This window comes from Drosophila subpulchrella, unplaced genomic scaffold, assembly GCF_014743375.2.
Source record: "Drosophila subpulchrella strain 33 F10 #4 breed RU33 unplaced genomic scaffold, RU_Dsub_v1.1 Primary Assembly Seq116, whole genome shotgun sequence".
NCBI classification, from domain to species: Eukaryota; Metazoa; Arthropoda; class Insecta; order Diptera; family Drosophilidae; genus Drosophila; species Drosophila subpulchrella.
Window position 1 is genome coordinate 33,927 of NW_023665458.1, and position 26,303 is coordinate 60,229.

The 26,303-nt window shown below is 34.1% G+C and overlaps 6 non-coding genes across 6 annotated transcripts; all 6 read left to right on the forward strand.

Moving 5' to 3' along the window:
* Positions 1 to 5,410: 5,410 nt before the first annotated feature.
* Positions 5,411 to 7,405, forward strand: LOC119558598. Its single transcript, XR_005220292.1, has one exon. It is a non-coding gene; the product is annotated as a small subunit ribosomal RNA (ribosomal RNA).
* A 659-nt stretch (positions 7,406 to 8,064) lies between these two features.
* LOC119558611 lies at positions 8,065 to 8,243 on the forward strand. The gene has a single exon (XR_005220304.1). It is a non-coding gene; the product is annotated as a 5.8S ribosomal RNA (ribosomal RNA).
* Positions 8,244 to 8,644: 401 nt separating this feature from the next.
* Positions 8,645 to 12,615, forward strand: LOC119558606. The gene has a single exon (XR_005220300.1). It is a non-coding gene; the product is annotated as a large subunit ribosomal RNA (ribosomal RNA).
* Positions 12,616 to 17,988: 5,373 nt separating this feature from the next.
* LOC119558599 lies at positions 17,989 to 19,983 on the forward strand. Its single transcript, XR_005220293.1, has one exon. It is a non-coding gene; the product is annotated as a small subunit ribosomal RNA (ribosomal RNA).
* Positions 19,984 to 20,642: 659 nt separating this feature from the next.
* On the forward strand, positions 20,643 to 20,821 carry LOC119558612. Its single transcript, XR_005220306.1, has one exon. It is a non-coding gene; the product is annotated as a 5.8S ribosomal RNA (ribosomal RNA).
* A 401-nt stretch (positions 20,822 to 21,222) lies between these two features.
* LOC119558608 lies at positions 21,223 to 25,193 on the forward strand. The gene has a single exon (XR_005220301.1). It is a non-coding gene; the product is annotated as a large subunit ribosomal RNA (ribosomal RNA).
* Positions 25,194 to 26,303: the final 1,110 nt, after the last annotated feature.

Below are 26,303 nucleotides of genomic sequence, written 5' to 3' on the forward strand. Positions count from 1 at the left end.
GGCATAATAATGTATAACAAGTAAATATACATTGAAATGTGAATGCATTGTATGGATATGGCATATAAATGCCATATATATAGAAATAAATTGTATATCAATGATATAACAATTATAAACCTAGTGAGGGGCGGCACTAGTGAATGAATCGTATGGATATGGCTTATAGGTATAATACCTATAAGGCATAATAATGTATAATATAATAAATATACATTAAGATATGAATGGATTGTATAAATATGGCATAGAAATGCCATATACATAAGAATAAATGGTAGAATTTACCCATATATCACTGAAACACGATATATAAACCTAGTGATAGCTGGCACTAGTACTGTAAACAGGCACGCAATAGTGCGTGGGGTAAAAAACTACTATAGGGAGGTGGTCGTTGGCGGGCCCCTCCTCGTATTGGTCAAAACTTATGTTATGCATATGAATTTGTCAATACTATATAGAACGCCAAGCATATCCATATAAACTATGGATATGCATAGAAATCCATACAAAAGTAAAAAAAAATTATGTATAGAAAAATATACATATATTTATATAAGTGAATCGTATGGATATGGCTTATAGGTATAATACCTATAAGGCATAATAATGTATAACAAGTAAATATACATTGAAATGTGAATGCATTGTATGGATATGGCATATAAATGCCATATATATAGAAATAAATTGTATATCAATGATATAACAATTATAAACCTAGTGAGGGGCGGCACTAGTGAATGAATCGTATGGATATGGCTTATAGGTATAATACCTATAAGGCATAATAATGTATAATATAATAAATATACATTAAGATATGAATGGATTGTATAAATATGGCATAGAAATGCCATATACATAAGAATAAATGGTAGAATTTACCCATATATCACTGAAACACGATATATAAACCTAGTGATAGCTGGCACTAGTACTGTAAACAGGCACGCAATAGTGCGTGGGGTAAAAAACTACTATAGGGAGGTGGTCGTTGGCGGGCCCCTCCTCGTATTGGTCAAAACTTATGTTATGCATATGAATTTGTCAATACTATATAGAACGCCAAGCATATCCATATAAACTATGGATATGCATAGAAATCCATACAAAAGTAAAAAAAAATTATGTATAGAAAAATATACATATATTTATATAAGTGAATCGTATGGATATGGCTTATAGGTATAATACCTATAAGGCATAATAATGTATAACAAGTAAATATACATTGAAATGTGAATGCATTGTATGGATATGGCATATAAATGCCATATATATAGAAATAAATTGTATATCAATGATATAACAATTATAAACCTAGTGAGGGGCGGCACTAGTGAATGAATCGTATGGATATGGCTTATAGGTATAATACCTATAAGGCATAATAATGTATAATATAATAAATATACATTAAGATATGAATGGATTGTATAAATATGGCATAGAAATGCCATATACATAAGAATAAATGGTAGAATTTACCCATATATCACTGAAACACGATATATAAACCTAGTGATAGCTGGCACTAGTACTGTAAACAGGCACGCAATAGTGCGTGGGGTAAAAAACTACTATAGGGAGGTGGTCGTTGGCGGGCCCCTCCTCGTATTGGTCAAAACTTATGTTATGCATATGAATTTGTCAATACTATATAGAACGCCAAGCATATCCATATAAACTATGGATATGCATAGAAAACCATACAAAAGTAAAAAAAAATTATGTATAGAAAAATATACATATATTTATATAAGTGAATCGTATGGATATGGCTTATAGGTATAATACCTATAAGGCATAATAATGTATAACAAGTAAATATACATTGAAATGTGAATGCATTGTATGGATATGGCATATAAATGCCATATATATAGAAATAAATTGTATATCAATGATATAACAATTATAAACCTAGTGAGGGGCGGCACTAGTGAATGAATCGTATGGATATGGCTTATAGGTATAATACCTATAAGGCATAATAATGTATAATATAATAAATATACATTAAGATATGAATGGATTGTATAAATATGGCATAGAAATGCCATATACATAAGAATAAATGGTAGAATTTACCCATATATCACTGAAACACGATATATAAACCTAGTGATAGCTGGCACTAGTACTGTAAACAGGCACGCAATAGTGCGTGGGGTAAAAAACTACTATAGGGAGGTGGTCGTTGGCGGGCCCCTCCTCGTATTGGTCAAAACTTATGTTATGCATATGAATTTGTCAATACTATATAGAACGCCAAGCATATCCATATAAACTATGGATATGCATAGAAAACCATACAAAAGTAAAAAAAAATTATGTATAGAAAAATATACATATATTTATATAAGTGAATCGTATGGATATGGCTTATAGGTATAATACCTATAAGGCATAATAATGTATAACAAGTAAATATACATTGAAATGTGAATGCATTGTATGGATATGGCATATAAATGCCATATATATAGAAATAAATTGTATATCAATGATATAACAATTATAAACCTAGTGAGGGGCGGCACTAGTGAATGAATCGTATGGATATGGCTTATAGGTATAATACCTATAAGGCATAATAATGTATAATATAATAAATATACATTAAGATATGAATGGATTGTATAAATATGGCATAGAAATGCCATATACATAAGAATAAATGGTAGAATTTACCCATATATCACTGAAACACGATATATAAACCTAGTGATAGCTGGCACTAGTACTGTAAACAGGCACGCAATAGTGCGTGGGGTAAAAAACTACTATAGGGAGGTGGTCGTTGGCGGGCCCCTCCTCGTATTGGTCAAAACTTATGTTATGCATATGAATTTGTCAATACTATATAGAACGCCAAGCATATCCATATAAACTATGGATATGCATAGAAATCCATACAAAAGTAAAAAAAAATTATGTATAGAAAAATATACATATATTTATATAAGTGAATCGTATGGATATGGCTTATAGGTATAATACCTATAAGGCATAATAATGTATAACAAGTAAATATACATTGAAATGTGAATGCATTGTATGGATATGGCATATAAATGCCATATATATAGAAATAAATTGTATATCAATGATATAACAATTATAAACCTAGTGAGGGGCGGCACTAGTGAATGAATCGTATGGATATGGCTTATAGGTATAATACCTATAAGGCATAATAATGTATAATATAATAAATATACATTAAGATATGAATGGATTGTATAAATATGGCATAGAAATGCCATATACATAAGAATAAATGGTAGAATTTACCCATATATCACTGAAACACGATATATAAACCTAGTGATAGCTGGCACTAGTACTGTAAACAGGCACGCAATAGTGCGTGGGGTAAAAAACTACTATAGGGAGGTGGTCGTTGGCGGGCCCCTCCTCGTATTGGTCAAAACTTATGTTATGCATATGAATTTGTCAATACTATATAGAACGCCAAGCATATCCATATAAACTATGGATATGCATAGAAATCCATACAAAAGTAAAAAAAAATTATGTATAGAAAAATATACATATATTTATATAAGTGAATCGTATGGATATGGCTTATAGGTATAATACCTATAAGGCATAATAATGTATAACAAGTAAATATACATTGAAATGTGAATGCATTGTATGGATATGGCATATAAATGCCATATATATAGAAATAAATTGTATATCAATGATATAACAATTATAAACCTAGTGAGGGGCGGCACTAGTGAATGAATCGTATGGATATGGCTTATAGGTATAATACCTATAAGGCATAATAATGTATAATATAATAAATATACATTAAGATATGAATGGATTGTATAAATATGGCATAGAAATGCCATATACATAAGAATAAATGGTAGAATTTACCCATATATCACTGAAACATGATATATAAACCTAGTGATAGCTGGCACTAGTACTGTAAACAGGCACGCAGTAGTGCGTGGGGTAAAAAACTACTATAGGGAGGTGGTCGTTGGCGGGCCCCTCCTCGTATTGGTCAAAACTTATGTTATGCGTAAACATATGATTTTGTCAATACTATAAAGAAAACTTGTTTTGTACATACAAAACTAAATGAATTATATGGATATTGAAAAATAAATGGCATTATATCCATATAATGAAAATATACTTGTATTCTCTTATTATAAGAGAGAATACCGTATAGTTGGTTGGCAAAGACAATTGAAAATACCCGAATTGCAGATGATGGGTTCAAAAACTACTATAGGGTGGTGTAGCAAATAATATGAAGATGATATATCCATATAATGGATATACACTAGTATTCTCTTATTATAATAGAGAATACCATATAAATGGTTGGCAAAGACAATTGAAAATACCCGAATTGAAGTTGACGGGTTCAAAAACTATTATAGGGTGATGTAGCAAATAAAATAATGAAGATATATCCATATAATGGAATTATATGTGTATTCTCTTATTATATGAGAGAGTACCAAACGGTTGATTGGCAAAGACAATTGAAAATACCCGAATTAAAGATATTGGGTCCAAAAACTACTATAGGATGGTCAATGGGCCGGCCATCTACTATTGACGTGACAAAATACTGTCTGTCGGTAGAGAAGATATTAATCCGTCAAATTTGTTTCTTTATTCATTTATGAATATGAGACTTGGCTCCACGGTTAATATTTTAAGCCCAAAGATAATAATGTTGAAACAAAGGCCAAGGTTTCTATTATACATAGAATAACAAATTGTTTCCGAACTTTATCGTTAATCCAAATAAATAATTACAATTGAGGCAGGCTAATAATGATATATATTTTGTATTGATAATCTTGATATATATGTATATTGGTCTGCCATTATCACATACTGAGTTATGTGATAATTCCCTGCGGGGATAAATTAAAAGAGGTGTCCCTATATTAAAAGAAAATAATATATATATATATTATTTTTTCTAACGTACATATCATATATGCGCTCGGTTTTATATTATATATTACCAAAGAGTCTTATATGAATATATACAGATAAATTTTAAATTTATCATCAAAATACAAATGATTTAATTCAATATTTTATATTGGTTAAACAAAAATTGTACATGTGTGGATACAATAATGACGTATGTCGAACAAAAAAGATATTTTAGAATGAAATATGCAAATATAAAGAAAATTATTACGTATTACGAAAAAAAATATTGTGTTTTTAACATCAATAATTAAAAAACTTGTTATTATTAGTGGCGGAACAAGTATATATTGTGAAAACAACAAACGTATACGAATGCTATATAAAAATGGCCGTATTCGATAGAAAACAATCTATAAAATTTATATTGCTAATTTCTATTCAAAAATATGAATGAAATATGAATAAAAACATTATTCTGGTTGATCCTGCCAGTAGTTATATGCTTGTCTCAAAGATTAAGCCATGCATGTCTAAGTACACACGAATTAAAAGTGAAACCGCAAAAGGCTCATTATATCAGTTATGGTTCCTTAGATCGTTAACAGTTACTTGGATAACTGTGGTAATTCTAGAGCTAATACATGCAATTAAAACATGAACCTTATGGGACATGTGCTTTTATTAGGCTAAAACCAAGCGATCGCAAGATCGTTATATTGGTTGAACTCTAGATAACATGCAGATCGTATGGTCTTGTACCGACGACAGATCTTTCAAATGTCTGCCCTATCAACTTTTGATGGTAGTATCTAGGACTACCATGGTTGCAACGGGTAACGGGGAATCAGGGTTCGATTCCGGAGAGGGAGCCTGAGAAACGGCTACCACATCTAAGGAAGGCAGCAGGCGCGTAAATTACCCACTCCCAGCTCGGGGAGGTAGTGACGAAAAATAACAATACAGGACTCATATCCGAGGCCCTGTAATTGGAATGAGTACACTTTAAATCCTTTAACAAGGACCAATTGGAGGGCAAGTCTGGTGCCAGCAGCCGCGGTAATTCCAGCTCCAATAGCGTATATTAAAGTTGTTGCGGTTAAAACGTTCGTAGTTGAACTTGTGCTTCATACGGGTAGTACAACTTACAATTGTGGTTAGTACTATACCTTTATGTATGTAAGCGTATTACCGGTGGAGTTCTTACATGTGCTTAGATACTTGTATTTTTTCATATGTTCCTCCTATTTAAAAACCTGCATTAGTGCTCTTAAACGAGTGTTATTGTGGGCCGGTACAATTACTTTGAACAAATTAGAGTGCTTAAAGCAGGCTTCAAATGCCTGAATATTCTGTGCATGGGATAATGAAATAAGACCTCTGTTCTGCTTTCATTGGTTTTCAGATCAAGAGGTAATGATTAATAGAAGCAGTTTGGGGGCATTAGTATTACGACGCGAGAGGTGAAATTCTTGGACCGTCGTAAGACTAACTTAAGCGAAAGCATTTGCCAAAGATGTTTTCATTAATCAAGAACGAAAGTTAGAGGTTCGAAGGCGATCAGATACCGCCCTAGTTCTAACCATAAACGATGCCAGCTAGCAATTGGGTGTAGCTACTTTTATGGCTCTCTCAGTCGCTTCCCGGGAAACCAAAGCTTTTGGGCTCCGGGGGAAGTATGGTTGCAAAGCTGAAACTTAAAGGAATTGACGGAAGGGCACCACCAGGAGTGGAGCCTGCGGCTTAATTTGACTCAACACGGGAAAACTTACCAGGTCCGAACATAAGTGTGTAAGACAGATTGATAGCTCTTTCTCGAATCTATGGGTGGTGGTGCATGGCCGTTCTTAGTTCGTGGAGTGATTTGTCTGGTTAATTCCGATAACGAACGAGACTCAAATATATTAAATAGATATCTTCAGGATTATGGTGTTGAAGCTTATATAGCCTTCATTCATGGTGGCAGTAAAATGTTTATTGTGTTTGAATGTGTTTATATAAGTGGAGCCGTACCTGTTGGTTTGTCCCATTATAAGGACACTAGCTTCTTAAATGGACAAATTGCGTCTAGCAATAATGAGATTGAGCAATAACAGGTCTGTGATGCCCTTAGATGTCCTGGGCTGCACGCGCGCTACAATGAAAGTATCAACGTGTATTTCCTAGACCGAGAGGTCCGGGTAAACCGCTGAACCACTTTCATGCTTGGGATTGTGAACTGAAACTGTTCACATGAACTTGGAATTCCCAGTAAGTGTGAGTCATTAACTCGCATTGATTACGTCCCTGCCCTTTGTACACACCGCCCGTCGCTACTACCGATTGAATTATTTAGTGAGGTCTCCGGACGTGATCACTGTGACGCCTTGTGTGTTACGGTTGTTTCGCAAAAGTTGACCGAACTTGATTATTTAGAGGAAGTAAAAGTCGTAACAAGGTTTCCGTAGGTGAACCTGCGGAAGGATCATTATTGTTTAATATCCTTACCGTTAATAAAAAAATTTGTTTTTATTATAATAATATAATATATTATAGTAATACAAATAAAATATAAATTGCCAAAAATATGATCTTTTATAGATCAAATATAAAATTTCGAACAAGCAAATCGAAATAATAATTGTAATAATAAATATATTATTGCATTAAATAAGAGATAAATAAATAAGCAAAAGCAAACAAATAACAAATTCGAACAAGCAAATCGAAATTATTAAATTTATTTAATATTATTATTATATTGTATATTAAATGCAATTAATTAATAAAACACTGTGTGTATATGGACCATAATATACACGCGTTGCGATATGTATTGTTCATCTCAGTTATGCGCATACATTGGATAATGCAACAACCTAAAATGTACAATGTTGTACCTGATTATTACAGGTTAATGTTTTATATAAATTTCAATATATATCGCTAAAAAAAAGTATTAATACCGTAAATGCCATTTAAAAAATACTTGATATATTATTGGTTATATGAAACTAAGACATTTCGCAGCATTCGTTTTAGGTATAAAAATCAATTTATTGAAGGAATTGATATATGCCAGTAAAATGGTGTATTTTTAATTTCTTTCAATAAAAACATATATGACAAAATTACCAAACCAATATATAAAACTCTAAGCGGTGGATCACTCGGCTCATGGGTCGATGAAGAACGCAGCAAACTGTGCGTCATCGTGTGAACTGCAGGACACATGAACATCGACATTTTGAACGCATATCGCAGTCCATGCTGTTATGTACTTTAATTAATTTTATAGTGCTGCTTGGACTACATATGGTTGAGGGTTGTAAGACTATGCTAATTAAGTTGTTTATATAAATTTTATAATGAAATTTTATAAGCATATGGTATATTATTGGATAATAATAATTTAATTATTATATTATTCATAATATTAACAAATATATGAAAAACATTATCTCACATTAGTAAATAATTTGAATGTGAAAAACGAAGAGAAATATTTTCTTTTTCAATCAAATAATACTGAGAAATGTCTAGCATAAAAAATTTATCTAGAATTGTCTCTTATTAAAGATTAGTAAATAGAAAGCCGTTGACAATATTATTATTCTTCGTTGATTCGTTAGACCAAACAAATGCCATACAAATATATAAAATATATAACGAATTTAATAAAATGTTTTATCATTATATATAAAGAATTAATTGCAAAAAAAGTTATACACAACCTCAACTCATATGGGACTACCCCCTGAATTTAAGCATATTAATTAGGGGAGGAAAAGAAACTAACCAGGATTTTCTTAGTAGCGGCGAGCGAAAAGAAATCAGTTCAGCACTAAGTCACTTTGTCTATATGGCAAATGTGAGATGCAGTGTATGGAGCGTCAATATTCTAGTATGAGAAATTAACGATTTAAGTCCTTCTTAAATGAGGCCATTTACCCATAGAGGGTGCCAGGCCCGTATAACGTTAATGATTACTAGATGATGTTTCCAAAGAGTCGTGTTGCTTGATAGTGCAGCACTAAGTGGGTGGTAAACTCCATCTAAAACTAAATATAACCATGAGACCGATAGTAAACAAGTACCGTGAGGGAAAGTTGAAAAGAACTCTGAATAGAGAGTTAAACAGTACGTGAAACTGCTTAGAGGTTAAGCCCGATGAACCTGAATATCCGTTATGGAAAATTCATCATTAAAATTGTAATATTTAAACAATATTATGATAATAGTGTGCATTTTTTCCATATAAGGACATTGTAATCTATTAGCATACAAAATTTATCATAAAATATAACTTATAGTTTATTCAAATTAATTTGCTTGCATTTTAACACAGAATAAATGTTATTAATTTGATAAAGTGCTGATAGATTTATATGAATACAGTGCGTTAATTTTTCGGAATTATATAATGGCATAATTATCATTGATTTTTGTGTTTATTATATGCACTTGTATGATTAACAATGCGAAAGATTCAGGATACCTTCGGGACCCGTCTTGAAACACGGACCAAGGAGTCTAACATATGTGCAAGTTATTGGGATATAAACCTAATAGCGTAATTAACTTGACTAATAATGGGATTAGTTTTTTAACTATTTATAGCTAATTAACACAATCCCGGGGCGTTCTATATAGTTATGTATAATGATATTTATATTATTTATGCCTCTAACTGGAACGTACCTTGAGCATATATGCTGTGACCCGAAAGATGGTGAACTATACTTGATCAGGTTGAAGTCAGGGGAAACCCTGATGGAAGACCGAAACAGTTCTGACGTGCAAATCGATTGTCAGAATTGAGTATAGGGGCGAAAGACCAATCGAACCATCTAGTAGCTGGTTCCTTCCGAAGTTTCCCTCAGGATAGCTGGTGCATTTTAATGTTATATAAAATAATCTTATCTGGTAAAGCGAATGATTAGAGGCCTTAGGGTCGAAACGATCTTAACCTATTCTCAAACTTTAAATGGGTAAGAACCTTAACTTTCTTGATATGAAGTTCAAGGTTATGATATAATGTGCCCAGTGGGCCACTTTTGGTAAGCAGAACTGGCGCTGTGGGATGAACCAAACGTAATGTTACGGTGCCCAAATTAACAACTCATGCAGATACCATGAAAGGCGTTGGTTGCTTAAAACAGCAGGACGGTGATCATGGAAGTCGAAATCCGCTAAGGAGTGTGTAACAACTCACCTGCCGAAGCAACTAGCCCTTAAAATGGATGGCGCTTAAGTTGTATACCTATACATTACCGCTAAAGTAGATGATTTATATTACTTGTGATATAAATTTTGAAACTTTAGTGAGTAGGAAGGTACAATGGTATGCGTAGAAGTGTTTGGCGTAAGCCTGCATGGAGCTGCCATTGGTACAGATCTTGGTGGTAGTAGCAAATAATCGAATGAGACCTTGGAGGACTGAAGTGGAGAAGGGTTTCGTGTGAACAGTGGTTGATCACGAGTTAGTCGGTCCTAAGTTCAAGGCGAAAGCCGAAAATTTTCAAGTAAAACACAAATGCCATACAAATATAATTATATTATATAAATCAAGCTAATTAATATACTTGAATAATTTTGAACGAAAGGGAATACGGTTCCAATTCCGTAACCTGTTGAGTATCCGTTTGTTATTAAATATGGGCCTCGTGCTCATCCTGGCAACAGGAACGACCATAAAGAAGCCGTCGAGAGATATCGGAAGAGTTTTCTTTTCTGTTTTATAGCCGTACTACCATGGAAGTCTTTCGCAGAGAGATATGGTAGATGGGCTAGAAGAGCATGACATATACTGTTGTGTCGATATTTTCTCCTCGGACCTTGAAAATTTATGGTGGGGACACGCAAACTTCTCAACAGGCCGTACCAATATCCGCAGCTGGTCTCCAAGGTGAAGAGTCTCTAGTCGATAGAATAATGTAGGTAAGGGAAGTCGGCAAATTAGATCCGTAACTTCGGGATAAGGATTGGCTCTGAAGATTGAGATAGTCGGGCTTGATTGGGAAACAATAACATGGTTTATGTGCTCGTTCTGGGTAAATAGAGTGTCTGGCATTTATGTTGGTCACTTGTTCCCCGGATAGTTTAGTTACGTAGCCAATTGTGGAACTTTCTTGCTAAAATTTTTAAGAATACTAATTGGGTTAAACCAATTAGTTCTTATTAATTATAACGATTATCAATTAACAATCAATTCAGAACTGGCACGGACTTGGGGAATCCGACTGTCTAATTAAAACAAAGCATTGTGATGGCCCTAGCGGGTGTTGACACAATGTGATTTCTGCCCAGTGCTCTGAATGTCAAAGTGAAGAAATTCAAGTAAGCGCGGGTCAACGGCGGGAGTAACTATGACTCTCTTAAGGTAGCCAAATGCCTCGTCATCTAATTAGTGACGCGCATGAATGGATTAACGAGATTCCTACTGTCCCTATCTACTATCTAGCGAAACCACAGCCAAGGGAACGGGCTTGGAATAATTAGCGGGGAAAGAAGACCCTTTTGAGCTTGACTCTAATCTGGCAGTGTAAGGAGACATAAGAGGTGTAGAATAAGTGGGAGATATTAGACTTCGGTTTGGTATCGCCAATGAAATACCACTACTCTTATTGTTTCCTTACTTACTTGATTAAATGGAACGTGTATCATTTCCTAGCCATTATACGGATATATTTATTATATCTTATGGTATTGGGTTTTGATGCAAGCTTCTTGATCAAAGTATCACGAGTTTGTTATATAATCGCAAACAAATTCTTTAATAAAACGGTGCATTTATGTATTTTTGATTTGAAAATTTGGTATAACTCCAATTACTCAGGTATGATCCAATTCAAGGACATTGCCAGGTAGGGAGTTTGACTGGGGCGGTACATCTCTCAAATAATAACGGAGGTGTCCCAAGGCCAGCTCAGTGCGGACAGAAACCACACATAGAGCAAAAGGGCAAATGCTGACTTGATCTCGGTGTTCAGTACACACAGGGACAGCAAAAGCTCGGCCTATCGATCCTTTTGGTTTAAAGAGTTTTTAACAAGAGGTGTCAGAAAAGTTACCATAGGGATAACTGGCTTGTGGCGGCCAAGCGTTCATAGCGACGTCGCTTTTTGATCCTTCGATGTCGGCTCTTCCTATCATTGTGAAGCAAAATTCACCAAGCGTTGGATTGTTCACCCATGCAAGGGAACGTGAGCTGGGTTTAGACCGTCGTGAGACAGGTTAGTTTTACCCTACTAATGACAAAACGTTGTTGCGACAGCATTCCTGCGTAGTACGAGAGGAACCGCAGGTACGGACCAATGGCACAATACTTGTTCGAGCGAACAGTGGTATGACGCTACGTCCGTTGGATTATGCCTGAACGCCTCTAAGGTCGTATCCGTGCTGGACTGCAATGATAAATAAGGGGCAATTTGCATTGTATGGCTTCTAAACCATTTAAAGTTTATAATTTACTTTATAAACGACAATGGATGTGATGCCAATGTAATTTGTAACATAGTAAATTGGGAGGATCTTTGATCACCTGATGCCGCGCTAGTTACATATAAAAGCATTATTTAATACAATGACAAAGCCTAGAATCAATTGTAAACGACTTTTGTAACAGGCAAGGTGTTGTAAGTGGTTGAGCAGCTGCCATACTGCGATCCACTGAAGCTTATCCTTTGCTTGATGATTCGATAATAAAGATGTTGCAAGCGGGCATAATCATTATGCTTGCTTGCAGCATCGCACGCCACTTTGTTTGTGGTGTGTAAGGTAGGGAAGAAGAAATATAAAAGACCTAAATTGGAAACATCAATATATAAGTAAATATTGAACAAACAAAATGTATCGTCATCTTATTAGTGACGCGATGATAAAGTGGCAAACATATTCCATGTATAAATATTCCTATGGTATTAAAATTCAAGTAAAGAGGACATATATAAAAGTTTGTATATATGGTTCATTCAATGGTAGCAGCGGTTGGTTGGTTGGTGTCTGCTCCTCTTATTGTTCAAAACTTATGTTATGGTAGCAAGTCTATATCGTCATATTATTAGTGACGCGAAAAAGTAGTGGCAAAACATATTCCATGTATAAATAAATATTCCTATGGTATTGAAATTCAAGTAAAGAGGCCATTCAAGTAAAGAGGACTTATATAAATATAAGTATATATAATGGTAGCAGCGCGGTTGGTTGGTTGGTGTGTCTGCTCCTCTTATTGTTCAAAACTTATGTTATGGTAGCAAGACTGTATCGTCATATTATTAGTGACGCGAAAAAGTAGTGGCAAAACATATTCCATGTATAAATATTCCTATGGTATTGAAATTCAACTAAAGAGGACATATAAAATTACTATCAATGGTAGCAGTGGTTGGTTGGTTGGTGGTTGGTTGGCGGCTGCTCCTATTATTGTTCAAGACTTATGTTATGGTAGCAAGTCTGTATCGTCATATTAATTATTAGTGACGCGAAAAAGTAGTGGAAATCATATTCCATGTATAAATAGATTCCTATGGTAATGAAATTTTCAAGTAAAGAGAGGACCATTCAAGTAAGAGGACATATAAAAAGTAAGTATATGTTCCTCCAATGGTAGCAGTGGTTGGTTGGTTGGCGGCTGATCCTCTTATTGTTCAAAACTTATTTTATCAATATGAGTTTGGCAATACAATAAAGAAGACCAATCTAATCCATATAAAACTAAATGTATTATATGGATATGCTTAGGAAACCCATATATTCATAAAAAAAAATTATGTATAGAAAATTATACATATATCTTTTATATAAATGAATCGTATGGATATCGCCTTATGGTAGGTATAATAACTTTTTAAGGCATAATAATGTATAATATAGAAAATATACATTGAAATATAAATGCATTTTTATAGATATGGCGGCATATAAGTGCCATATACACAAGAATAAATAATAGAATTTACCAATATATAATTAAAATGAGATATATAAACCTAGTGAGGGGCTGCACTAGTATATGAATCGTATGGATATGGCTTATAGGTATAATACCTATAAGGCATAATAATGTATAATATAATAAATATAAATTAAGATATGAATGAATTATATAAATATGGCATAGAAATGCCATATACATAAGAATAAATGGTAGAATTTACCCATATATCACTGAAACACGATATATAAACCTAATGATAGCTGGCACTAGTACTGTAAACATGCACGCAATAGTGCGTGGGGTAAAAAACTACTATAGGGAGGTGGTCGTTGGCGGGCCCCTCCTCGTATTGGTCAAAACTTATGTTATGCATATGAATTTGTCAATACTATATAGAACGCCAAGCATATCCATATAAACTATGGATATGCATAGAAATCCATACAAAAATAAAAAAAAATTATGTATAGAAAAATATACATATATTTATATAAGTGAATCGTATGGATATGGCTTATAGGTATAATACCTATAAGGCATAATAATGTATAACAAGTAAATATACATTGAAATGTGAATGCATTGTATGGATATGGCATATAAATGCCATATATATAGAAATAAATTGTATATCAATGATATAACAATTATAAACCTAGTGAGGGGCGGCACTAGTGAATGAATCGTATGGATATGGCTTATAGGTATAATACCTATAAGGCATAATAATGTATAATATAATAAATATACATTAAGATATGAATGGATTGTATAAATATGGCATAGAAATGCCATATACATAAGAATAAATGGTAGAATTTACCCATATATCACTGAAACACGATATATAAACCTAGTGATAGCTGGCACTAGTACTGTAAACAGGCACGCAATAGTGCGTGGGGTAAAAAACTACTATAGGGAGGTGGTCGTTGGCGGGCCCCTCCTCGTATTGGTCAAAACTTATGTTATGCATATGAATTTGTCAATACTATATAGAACGCCAAGCATATCCATATAAACTATGGATATGCATAGAAATCCATACAAAAGTAAAAAAAAATTATGTATAGAAAAATATACATATATTTATATAAGTGAATCGTATGGATATGGCTTATAGGTATAATACCTATAAGGCATAATAATGTATAACAAGTAAATATACATTGAAATGTGAATGCATTGTATGGATATGGCATATAAATGCCATATATATAGAAATAAATTGTATATCAATGATATAACAATTATAAACCTAGTGAGGGGCGGCACTAGTGAATGAATCGTATGGATATGGCTTATAGGTATAATACCTATAAGGCATAATAATGTATAATATAATAAATATACATTAAGATATGAATGGATTGTATAAATATGGCATAGAAATGCCATATACATAAGAATAAATGGTAGAATTTACCCATATATCACTGAAACACGATATATAAACCTAGTGATAGCTGGCACTAGTACTGTAAACAGGCACGCAATAGTGCGTGGGGTAAAAAACTACTATAGGGAGGTGGTCGTTGGCGGGCCCCTCCTCGTATTGGTCAAAACTTATGTTATGCATATGAATTTGTCAATACTATATAGAACGCCAAGCATATCCATATAAACTATGGATATGCATAGAAATCCATACAAAAGTAAAAAAAAATTATGTATAGAAAAATATACATATATTTATATAAGTGAATCGTATGGATATGGCTTATAGGTATAATACCTATAAGGCATAATAATGTATAACAAGTAAATATACATTGAAATGTGAATGCATTGTATGGATATGGCATATAAATGCCATATATATAGAAATAAATTGTATATCAATGATATAACAATTATAAACCTAGTGAGGGGCGGCACTAGTGAATGAATCGTATGGATATGGCTTATAGGTATAATACCTATAAGGCATAATAATGTATAATATAATAAATATACATTAAGATATGAATGGATTGTATAAATATGGCATAGAAATGCCATATACATAAGAATAAATGGTAGAATTTACCCATATATCACTGAAACACGATATATAAACCTAGTGATAGCTGGCACTAGTACTGTAAACAGGCACGCAATAGTGCGTGGGGTAAAAAACTACTATAGGGAGGTGGTCGTTGGCGGGCCCCTCCTCGTATTGGTCAAAACTTATGTTATGCATATGAATTTGTCAATACTATATAGAACGCCAAGCATATCCATATAAACTATGGATATGCATAGAAATCCATACAAAAGTAAAAAAAAATTATGTATAGAAAAATATACATATATTTATATAAGTGAATCGTATGGATATGGCTTATAGGTATAATACCTATAAGGCATAATAATGTATAACAAGTAAATATACATTGAAATGTGAATGCATTGTATGGATATGGCATATAAATGCCATATATATAGAAATAAATTGTATATCAATGATATAAAAATTATAAACCTAGTGAGGGGCGGCACTAGTGAATGAATCGTATGGATATGGCTTATAGGTATAATACCTATAAGGCATAATAATGTATAATATAATAAATATACATTAAGATATGAATGGATTGTATAAATATGGCATAGAAATGCCATATACATAAGAATAAATGGTAGAATTTACCCATATATCACTGAAACACGATATATAAACCTAGTGATAGCTGGCACTAGTACTGTAAACAGGCACGCAGTAGTGCGTGGGGTAAAAAACTACTATAGGGAGGTGGTCGTTGGCGGGCCCCTCCTCGTATTGGTCAAAACTTATGTTATGCGTAAACATATGATTTTGTCAATACTATAAAGAAAACTTGTTTTGTACATACAAAACTAAATGAATTATATGGATATTGAAAAATAAATGGCATTATATCCATATAATGAAAATATACTTGTATTCTCTTATTATAAGAGAGAATACCGTATAGTTGGTTGGCAAAGACAATTGAAAATACCCGAATTGCAGATGATGGGTTCAAAAACTACTATAGGGTGGTGTAGCAAATAATATGAAGATGATATATCCATATAATGGATATACACTAGTATTCTCTTATTATAATAGAGAATACCATATAAATGGTTGGCAAAGACAATTGAAAATACCCGAATTGAAGTTGACGGGTTCAAAAACTATTATAGGGTGATGTAGCAAATAAAATAATGAAGATATATCCATATAATGGAATTATATGTGTATTCTCTTATTATATGAGAGAGTACCAAACGGTTGATTGGCAAAGACAATTGAAAATACCCGAATTAAAGATATTGGGTCCAAAAACTACTATAGGATGGTCAATGGGCCGGCCATCTACTATTGACGTGACAAAATACTGTCTGTCGGTAGAGAAGATATTAATCCGTCAAATTTGTTTCTTTATTCATTTATGAATATGAGACTTGGCTCCACGGTTAATATTTTAAGCCCAAAGATAATAATGTTGAAACAAAGGCCAAGGTTTCTATTATACATAGAATAACAAATTGTTTCCGAACTTTATCGTTAATCCAAATAAATAATTACAATTGAGGCAGGCTAATAATGATATATATTTTGTATTGATAATCTTGATATATATGTATATTGGTCTGCCATTATCACATACTGAGTTATGTGATAATTCCCTGCGGGGATAAATTAAAAGAGGTGTCCCTATATTAAAAGAAAATAATATATATATATATTATTTTTTCTAACGTACATATCATATATGCGCTCGGTTTTATATTATATATTACCAAAGAGTCTTATATGAATATATACAGATAAATTTTAAATTTATCATCAAAATACAAATGATTTAATTCAATATTTTATATTGGTTAAACAAAAATTGTACATGTGTGGATACAATAATGACGTATGTCGAACAAAAAAGATATTTTAGAATGAAATATGCAAATATAAAGAAAATTATTACGTATTACGAAAAAAAATATTGTGTTTTTAACATCAATAATTAAAAAACTTGTTATTATTAGTGGCGGAACAAGTATATATTGTGAAAACAACAAACGTATACGAATGCTATATAAAAATGGCCGTATTCGATAGAAAACAATCTATAAAATTTATATTGCTAATTTCTATTCAAAAATATGAATGAAATATGAATAAAAACATTATTCTGGTTGATCCTGCCAGTAGTTATATGCTTGTCTCAAAGATTAAGCCATGCATGTCTAAGTACACACGAATTAAAAGTGAAACCGCAAAAGGCTCATTATATCAGTTATGGTTCCTTAGATCGTTAACAGTTACTTGGATAACTGTGGTAATTCTAGAGCTAATACATGCAATTAAAACATGAACCTTATGGGACATGTGCTTTTATTAGGCTAAAACCAAGCGATCGCAAGATCGTTATATTGGTTGAACTCTAGATAACATGCAGATCGTATGGTCTTGTACCGACGACAGATCTTTCAAATGTCTGCCCTATCAACTTTTGATGGTAGTATCTAGGACTACCATGGTTGCAACGGGTAACGGGGAATCAGGGTTCGATTCCGGAGAGGGAGCCTGAGAAACGGCTACCACATCTAAGGAAGGCAGCAGGCGCGTAAATTACCCACTCCCAGCTCGGGGAGGTAGTGACGAAAAATAACAATACAGGACTCATATCCGAGGCCCTGTAATTGGAATGAGTACACTTTAAATCCTTTAACAAGGACCAATTGGAGGGCAAGTCTGGTGCCAGCAGCCGCGGTAATTCCAGCTCCAATAGCGTATATTAAAGTTGTTGCGGTTAAAACGTTCGTAGTTGAACTTGTGCTTCATACGGGTAGTACAACTTACAATTGTGGTTAGTACTATACCTTTATGTATGTAAGCGTATTACCGGTGGAGTTCTTACATGTGCTTAGATACTTGTATTTTTTCATATGTTCCTCCTATTTAAAAACCTGCATTAGTGCTCTTAAACGAGTGTTATTGTGGGCCGGTACAATTACTTTGAACAAATTAGAGTGCTTAAAGCAGGCTTCAAATGCCTGAATATTCTGTGCATGGGATAATGAAATAAGACCTCTGTTCTGCTTTCATTGGTTTTCAGATCAAGAGGTAATGATTAATAGAAGCAGTTTGGGGGCATTAGTATTACGACGCGAGAGGTGAAATTCTTGGACCGTCGTAAGACTAACTTAAGCGAAAGCATTTGCCAAAGATGTTTTCATTAATCAAGAACGAAAGTTAGAGGTTCGAAGGCGATCAGATACCGCCCTAGTTCTAACCATAAACGATGCCAGCTAGCAATTGGGTGTAGCTACTTTTATGGCTCTCTCAGTCGCTTCCCGGGAAACCAAAGCTTTTGGGCTCCGGGGGAAGTATGGTTGCAAAGCTGAAACTTAAAGGAATTGACGGAAGGGCACCACCAGGAGTGGAGCCTGCGGCTTAATTTGACTCAACACGGGAAAACTTACCAGGTCCGAACATAAGTGTGTAAGACAGATTGATAGCTCTTTCTCGAATCTATGGGTGGTGGTGCATGGCCGTTCTTAGTTCGTGGAGTGATTTGTCTGGTTAATTCCGATAACGAACGAGACTCAAATATATTAAATAGATATCTTCAGGATTATGGTGTTGAAGCTTATATAGCCTTCATTCATGGTGGCAGTAAAATGTTTATTGTGTTTGAATGTGTTTATATAAGTGGAGCCGTACCTGTTGGTTTGTCCCATTATAAGGACACTAGCTTCTTAAATGGACAAATTGCGTCTAGCAATAATGAGATTGAGCAATAACAGGTCTGTGATGCCCTTAGATGTCCTGGGCTGCACGCGCGCTACAATGAAAGTATCAACGTGTATTTCCTAGACCGAGAGGTCCGGGTAAACCGCTGAACCACTTTCATGCTTGGGATTGTGAACTGAAACTGTTCACATGAACTTGGAATTCCCAGTAAGTGTGAGTCATTAACTCGCATTGATTACGTCCCTGCCCTTTGTACACACCGCCCGTCGCTACTACCGATTGAATTATTTAGTGAGGTCTCCGGACGTGATCACTGTGACGCCTTGTGTGTTACGGTTGTTTCGCAAAAGTTGACCGAACTTGATTATTTAGAGGAAGTAAAAGTCGTAACAAGGTTTCCGTAGGTGAACCTGCGGAAGGATCATTATTGTTTAATATCCTTACCGTTAATAAAAAAATTTGTTTTTATTATAATAATATAATATATTATAGTAATACAAATAAAATATAAATTGCCAAAAATATGATCTTTTATAGATCAAATATAAAATTTCGAACAAGCAAATCGAAATAATAATTGTAATAATAAATATATTATTGCATTAAATAAGAGATAAATAAATAAGCAAAAGCAAACAAATAACAAATTCGAACAAGCAAATCGAAATTATTAAATTTATTTAATATTATTATTATATTGTATATTAAATGCAATTAATTAATAAAACACTGTGTGTATATGGACCATAATATACACGCGTTGCGATATGTATTGTTCATCTCAGTTATGCGCATACATTGGATAATGCAACAACCTAAAATGTACAATGTTGTACCTGATTATTACAGGTTAATGTTTTATATAAATTTCAATATATATCGCTAAAAAAAAGTATTAATACCGTAAATGCCATTTAAAAAATACTTGATATATTATTGGTTATATGAAACTAAGACATTTCGCAGCATTCGTTTTAGGTATAAAAATCAATTTATTGAAGGAATTGATATATGCCAGTAAAATGGTGTATTTTTAATTTCTTTCAATAAAAACATATATGACAAAATTACCAAACCAATATATAAAACTCTAAGCGGTGGATCACTCGGCTCATGGGTCGATGAAGAACGCAGCAAACTGTGCGTCATCGTGTGAACTGCAGGACACATGAACATCGACATTTTGAACGCATATCGCAGTCCATGCTGTTATGTACTTTAATTAATTTTATAGTGCTGCTTGGACTACATATGGTTGAGGGTTGTAAGACTATGCTAATTAAGTTGTTTATATAAATTTTATAATGAAATTTTATAAGCATATGGTATATTATTGGATAATAATAATTTAATTATTATATTATTCATAATATTAACAAATATATGAAAAACATTATCTCACATTAGTAAATAATTTGAATGTGAAAAACGAAGAGAAATATTTTCTTTTTCAATCAAATAATACTGAGAAATGTCTAGCATAAAAAATTTATCTAGAATTGTCTCTTATTAAAGATTAGTAAATAGAAAGCCGTTGACAATATTATTATTCTTCGTTGATTCGTTAGACCAAACAAATGCCATACAAATATATAAAATATATAACGAATTTAATAAAATGTTTTATCATTATATATAAAGAATTAATTGCAAAAAAAGTTATACACAACCTCAACTCATATGGGACTACCCCCTGAATTTAAGCATATTAATTAGGGGAGGAAAAGAAACTAACCAGGATTTTCTTAGTAGCGGCGAGCGAAAAGAAATCAGTTCAGCACTAAGTCACTTTGTCTATATGGCAAATGTGAGATGCAGTGTATGGAGCGTCAATATTCTAGTATGAGAAATTAACGATTTAAGTCCTTCTTAAATGAGGCCATTTACCCATAGAGGGTGCCAGGCCCGTATAACGTTAATGATTACTAGATGATGTTTCCAAAGAGTCGTGTTGCTTGATAGTGCAGCACTAAGTGGGTGGTAAACTCCATCTAAAACTAAATATAACCATGAGACCGATAGTAAACAAGTACCGTGAGGGAAAGTTGAAAAGAACTCTGAATAGAGAGTTAAACAGTACGTGAAACTGCTTAGAGGTTAAGCCCGATGAACCTGAATATCCGTTATGGAAAATTCATCATTAAAATTGTAATATTTAAACAATATTATGATAATAGTGTGCATTTTTTCCATATAAGGACATTGTAATCTATTAGCATACAAAATTTATCATAAAATATAACTTATAGTTTATTCAAATTAATTTGCTTGCATTTTAACACAGAATAAATGTTATTAATTTGATAAAGTGCTGATAGATTTATATGAATACAGTGCGTTAATTTTTCGGAATTATATAATGGCATAATTATCATTGATTTTTGTGTTTATTATATGCACTTGTATGATTAACAATGCGAAAGATTCAGGATACCTTCGGGACCCGTCTTGAAACACGGACCAAGGAGTCTAACATATGTGCAAGTTATTGGGATATAAACCTAATAGCGTAATTAACTTGACTAATAATGGGATTAGTTTTTTAACTATTTATAGCTAATTAACACAATCCCGGGGCGTTCTATATAGTTATGTATAATGATATTTATATTATTTATGCCTCTAACTGGAACGTACCTTGAGCATATATGCTGTGACCCGAAAGATGGTGAACTATACTTGATCAGGTTGAAGTCAGGGGAAACCCTGATGGAAGACCGAAACAGTTCTGACGTGCAAATCGATTGTCAGAATTGAGTATAGGGGCGAAAGACCAATCGAACCATCTAGTAGCTGGTTCCTTCCGAAGTTTCCCTCAGGATAGCTGGTGCATTTTAATGTTATATAAAATAATCTTATCTGGTAAAGCGAATGATTAGAGGCCTTAGGGTCGAAACGATCTTAACCTATTCTCAAACTTTAAATGGGTAAGAACCTTAACTTTCTTGATATGAAGTTCAAGGTTATGATATAATGTGCCCAGTGGGCCACTTTTGGTAAGCAGAACTGGCGCTGTGGGATGAACCAAACGTAATGTTACGGTGCCCAAATTAACAACTCATGCAGATACCATGAAAGGCGTTGGTTGCTTAAAACAGCAGGACGGTGATCATGGAAGTCGAAATCCGCTAAGGAGTGTGTAACAACTCACCTGCCGAAGCAACTAGCCCTTAAAATGGATGGCGCTTAAGTTGTATACCTATACATTACCGCTAAAGTAGATGATTTATATTACTTGTGATATAAATTTTGAAACTTTAGTGAGTAGGAAGGTACAATGGTATGCGTAGAAGTGTTTGGCGTAAGCCTGCATGGAGCTGCCATTGGTACAGATCTTGGTGGTAGTAGCAAATAATCGAATGAGACCTTGGAGGACTGAAGTGGAGAAGGGTTTCGTGTGAACAGTGGTTGATCACGAGTTAGTCGGTCCTAAGTTCAAGGCGAAAGCCGAAAATTTTCAAGTAAAACACAAATGCCATACAAATATAATTATATTATATAAATCAAGCTAATTAATATACTTGAATAATTTTGAACGAAAGGGAATACGGTTCCAATTCCGTAACCTGTTGAGTATCCGTTTGTTATTAAATATGGGCCTCGTGCTCATCCTGGCAACAGGAACGACCATAAAGAAGCCGTCGAGAGATATCGGAAGAGTTTTCTTTTCTGTTTTATAGCCGTACTACCATGGAAGTCTTTCGCAGAGAGATATGGTAGATGGGCTAGAAGAGCATGACATATACTGTTGTGTCGATATTTTCTCCTCGGACCTTGAAAATTTATGGTGGGGACACGCAAACTTCTCAACAGGCCGTACCAATATCCGCAGCTGGTCTCCAAGGTGAAGAGTCTCTAGTCGATAGAATAATGTAGGTAAGGGAAGTCGGCAAATTAGATCCGTAACTTCGGGATAAGGATTGGCTCTGAAGATTGAGATAGTCGGGCTTGATTGGGAAACAATAACATGGTTTATGTGCTCGTTCTGGGTAAATAGAGTGTCTGGCATTTATGTTGGTCACTTGTTCCCCGGATAGTTTAGTTACGTAGCCAATTGTGGAACTTTCTTGCTAAAATTTTTAAGAATACTAATTGGGTTAAACCAATTAGTTCTTATTAATTATAACGATTATCAATTAACAATCAATTCAGAACTGGCACGGACTTGGGGAATCCGACTGTCTAATTAAAACAAAGCATTGTGATGGCCCTAGCGGGTGTTGACACAATGTGATTTCTGCCCAGTGCTCTGAATGTCAAAGTGAAGAAATTCAAGTAAGCGCGGGTCAACGGCGGGAGTAACTATGACTCTCTTAAGGTAGCCAAATGCCTCGTCATCTAATTAGTGACGCGCATGAATGGATTAACGAGATTCCTACTGTCCCTATCTACTATCTAGCGAAACCACAGCCAAGGGAACGGGCTTGGAATAATTAGCGGGGAAAGAAGACCCTTTTGAGCTTGACTCTAATCTGGCAGTGTAAGGAGACATAAGAGGTGTAGAATAAGTGGGAGATATTAGACTTCGGTTTGGTATCGCCAATGAAATACCACTACTCTTATTGTTTCCTTACTTACTTGATTAAATGGAACGTGTATCATTTCCTAGCCATTATACGGATATATTTATTATATCTTATGGTATTGGGTTTTGATGCAAGCTTCTTGATCAAAGTATCACGAGTTTGTTATATAATCGCAAACAAATTCTTTAATAAAACGGTGCATTTATGTATTTTTGATTTGAAAATTTGGTATAACTCCAATTACTCAGGTATGATCCAATTCAAGGACATTGCCAGGTAGGGAGTTTGACTGGGGCGGTACATCTCTCAAATAATAACGGAGGTGTCCCAAGGCCAGCTCAGTGCGGACAGAAACCACACATAGAGCAAAAGGGCAAATGCTGACTTGATCTCGGTGTTCAGTACACACAGGGACAGCAAAAGCTCGGCCTATCGATCCTTTTGGTTTAAAGAGTTTTTAACAAGAGGTGTCAGAAAAGTTACCATAGGGATAACTGGCTTGTGGCGGCCAAGCGTTCATAGCGACGTCGCTTTTTGATCCTTCGATGTCGGCTCTTCCTATCATTGTGAAGCAAAATTCACCAAGCGTTGGATTGTTCACCCATGCAAGGGAACGTGAGCTGGGTTTAGACCGTCGTGAGACAGGTTAGTTTTACCCTACTAATGACAAAACGTTGTTGCGACAGCATTCCTGCGTAGTACGAGAGGAACCGCAGGTACGGACCAATGGCACAATACTTGTTCGAGCGAACAGTGGTATGACGCTACGTCCGTTGGATTATGCCTGAACGCCTCTAAGGTCGTATCCGTGCTGGACTGCAATGATAAATAAGGGGCAATTTGCATTGTATGGCTTCTAAACCATTTAAAGTTTATAATTTACTTTATAAACGACAATGGATGTGATGCCAATGTAATTTGTAACATAGTAAATTGGGAGGATCTTTGATCACCTGATGCCGCGCTAGTTACATATAAAAGCATTATTTAATACAATGACAAAGCCTAGAATCAATTGTAAACGACTTTTGTAACAGGCAAGGTGTTGTAAGTGGTTGAGCAGCTGCCATACTGCGATCCACTGAAGCTTATCCTTTGCTTGATGATTCGATAATAAAGATGTTGCAAGCGGGCATAATCATTATGCTTGCTTGCAGCATCGCACGCCACTTTGTTTGTGGTGTGTAAGGTAGGGAAGAAGAAATATAAAAGACCTAAATTGGAAACATCAATATATAAGTAAATATTGAACAAACAAAATGTATCGTCATCTTATTAGTGACGCGATGATAAAGTGGCAAACATATTCCATGTATAAATATTCCTATGGTATTAAAATTCAAGTAAAGAGGACATATATAAAAGTTTGTATATATGGTTCATTCAATGGTAGCAGCGGTTGGTTGGTTGGTGTCTGCTCCTCTTATTGTTCAAAACTTATGTTATGGTAGCAAGTCTATATCGTCATATTATTAGTGACGCGAAAAAGTAGTGGCAAAACATATTCCATGTATAAATAAATATTCCTATGGTATTGAAATTCAAGTAAAGAGGCCATTCAAGTAAAGAGGACTTATATAAATATAAGTATATATAATGGTAGCAGCGCGGTTGGTTGGTTGGTGTGTCTGCTCCTCTTATTGTTCAAAACTTATGTTATGGTAGCAAGACTGTATCGTCATATTATTAGTGACGCGAAAAAGTAGTGGCAAAACATATTCCATGTATAAATATTCCTATGGTATTGAAATTCAACTAAAGAGGACATATAAAATTACTATCAATGGTAGCAGTGGTTGGTTGGTTGGTGGTTGGTTGGCGGCTGCTCCTATTATTGTTCAAGACTTATGTTATGGTAGCAAGTCTGTATCGTCATATTAATTATTAGTGACGCGAAAAAGTAGTGGAAATCATATTCCATGTATAAATAGATTCCTATGGTAATGAAATTTTCAAGTAAAGAGAGGACCATTCAAGTAAGAGGACATATAAAAAGTAAGTATATGTTCCTCCAATGGTAGCAGTGGTTGGTTGGTTGGCGGCTGATCCTCTTATTGTTCAAAACTTATTTTATCAATATGAGTTTGGCAATACAATAAAGAAGACCAATCTAATCCATATAAAACTAAATGTATTATATGGATATGCTTAGGAAACCCATATATTCATAAAAAAAAATTATGTATAGAAAATTATACATATATCTTTTATATAAATGAAT